Source organism: Myotis myotis, unplaced genomic scaffold (genome assembly GCF_014108235.1).
Source record: "Myotis myotis isolate mMyoMyo1 unplaced genomic scaffold, mMyoMyo1.p scaffold_m19_p_2, whole genome shotgun sequence".
Taxonomy (NCBI): Eukaryota; Metazoa; Chordata; class Mammalia; order Chiroptera; family Vespertilionidae; genus Myotis; species Myotis myotis.
The window spans coordinates 97,713,089-97,715,817 of record NW_023416324.1 but is presented as its reverse complement, the minus strand read 5'-3'; the positions used below and the strand labels follow the sequence as shown (position 1 = coordinate 97,715,817).

General features: G+C 38.9%; 1 pseudogene; it reads left to right on the top strand.

The window, feature by feature from the left end:
* Positions 1 to 1,504: 1,504 nt before the first annotated feature.
* On the top strand, positions 1,505 to 2,107 carry LOC118675606 (annotated as a pseudogene).
* Positions 2,108 to 2,729: the final 622 nt, after the last annotated feature.

Genomic DNA, 2,729 nt, shown 5'->3' with positions numbered 1-2,729 from the left:
TGAGTGTAACTGAAAAGTACAATAAATTATTTTACATTGGTTACAGCAATCAGCACAAATGATGCCATGGAAAATTTAATCACTAATATGGTGAACAGTGTTAAGAAACCTCTCAAAGTACAGATGCAAAAAAGGATCTGTGTGGACATCCATTTTGGAAGACAGATTGTCAGCTTCTCACAAAGCTAAGCAGAGTTAGCCACAGAAGCCAGCAATGGTGCACCCAGGATTTACCAAATTCAGTTGAAATTTTATGGTCAAATGAAAACCTGCATAAAAATGTTTGTAGAAGTTTTATTCAAAACCACTAGAGATGAATACAACCATATCATTCAATAGATAACCTTTGTGGTTATTCCATACAACAGAATATTATTCAACAATAAAAAGAAATAAGCTATCAAGCCACAAGAAGATATGAGTGAAACCCTGGCTGGTTTGGCTCAGTGGATTTCGCGTCGGCCTGCAGACTGAAGGGTCCCGGGTTTGATTCCAGTCAATGGTACATGCCTGAGTTGCAGGCTCGATCTCCAGTAGGGGGCATGCAGGAGGCAGCCGGTCAATGATTCTCTCTCATCATTGATGTTTCTATTTCTCTCTCCCTCTCCCTTCCTCTCTGAAATCAATAAATATATATATTTTAATAAAGATATGAGTGAATATTAAATGCATATTAGTAAAAGAAGCCAGTCTGAAAACCTCCTATACTATAGAATTCCAATTATATGATTTTCTGAAAACAATAACATCAACAAAACTATAGAGATAAAGAAAAGACCAGTGGATGCCAAGGGTTTGAGGGGAGCAACTGAAGGTTGAATAAATAAAGCACAGAGCATTTTTAGGGAAGTGAACTATTCTATGTGATACTTTAATGGTGGGTATATGACATTATACATGTTTTTAAACTAATATACTTATAGAACAAAGATAAGTTTAATGCCTACAGAGTAAAAAACAAAACACATTTCCAGGAAAGAATTGAGACAGTGACAAAATAATCTAACTGCATTTATAAATGTGTGAAATACCCTCACTGAAAGAGATGGGAGGAATGCTATGGACCTGAGTAACTTTGGAACTAAGTGAAGCCTATAAGAGTAAAGGCAAAGGGAACTTCACAAAGCACTGGATTCCAGTTGATGAAATTGTTTCCTCTGGGTATGTGTTAACAATCCTGACACTGCTCTGTGTGTATACCAGAATTAGACAGTTAAGCAAATGGATATCAGGTGTTAGAAGACAGGTTTTGCACTTTTGGACTGGGAGTTTATGGATAAAGACAGGGGGTCAGAATGGATCGTGTGGTAGTAAATTAGAATTGAAGGCAACAGTATGAAAACATGTTTAGCTTAAGAAGATACAGTACAGGTGGTTGCATATATAAATACAGTTGGCCCTTGAACAACAAAGAAGTTAGGGGTACCAGCCCCCCAGTTAAAAGCCTGCATATAGCTCTTTCCCTTCTGCATGCCATTGAAGATCCTGGTGCTGCCCCACAGGCATGACTGGTATTGTAAGAACATCTGTACCAAAGTCTCTCTTCTGCCGAGGTGTCCCTGATGCTAAAATTCTCATCTTTGACCAGGGGAAGAAGAAGACGAAAGTGGATGAATTTCCATATGTTGTCAGATGAATATGAGCAGCTCTCCTCCAAAGTCCTAGAATTGCCCATATTTGTGCTAACTACATGGTGAAAAGCTGTGGCAAAGATGGCTTTCACACCTGAGTGAGGCTACACCCTTCCACATCAGCCACATCAACAAGATGTTGTCCTGTGCTGGTGCTGACAGGCTCAAGATAAGTATGCCAGGTGCCTCTCAAAGCCCCAGGGCACAGTGACCAGGGTCCACATTGGCCAAGTCATCATGTCCATCCACACCAAGCTGCAAAACAAGGAGCATGTTATTGAGGCCCTACACAGAGCTAAATTCAAGTTTCTGGCCACCAGAAGGTCCACAACTCCAAGAAGTGGGCCTGTACTAAGTTTAATGTGGATGAGTTTGAAGACACGGTGGCTGAAAAGTGGCTCATCCCAGATGGCTGTGAGATCAAATACATCCCTAATTGTGGTCCCCAGGGCAAATGGTGGGTCTTTCACTCATGAGAGTCTCTGTGCTGCTCTCACCTTACACTCACCAATAAATCCTACTTCCTGTAAAAAAAAATCTGCATATAACTTTTGATTCCCTAAAAACTTAATAGCTTACTGTTGACTGGAAACCTTAGCGATAACATACATAATTAACACATATTTTGCATGGCATGTATATTATCTACTGTATTCTTATAATAAAGTTAGACAAAGTAAAGAAAATGTTATTAAGAAAATCATAAGAAAGAAAAAATACATTTTTAGGAAAAAGTACTTCCTACAAGTGGACCTGTAAAATGCAATCCCTGTTTTTTAAGGGTCAACTATATTTGTGGATATGTGTATGTACATGGGTTAATATATACAGATATATTTATTTAATCTGTCATATGTAAAGGCCTAAAATACATTATATTCCAGTAGCAATTAGCACAACTAAGTGCCAAGATCTGGTTTTTAATACCATTGCCCAATAAAAAGAATCATGACTCTTTGGATAAATGGCTGATTCTAGAACTGGTGTGAAACCAATAGGATGGGCCACGGGCATCTTGTAGTGTCAGAAAGTAACTGAGTGCTTCACCTTCCCCCCGCTAAATCCTGCATTATTGGATAGTCTGTGTCAAGAGACACA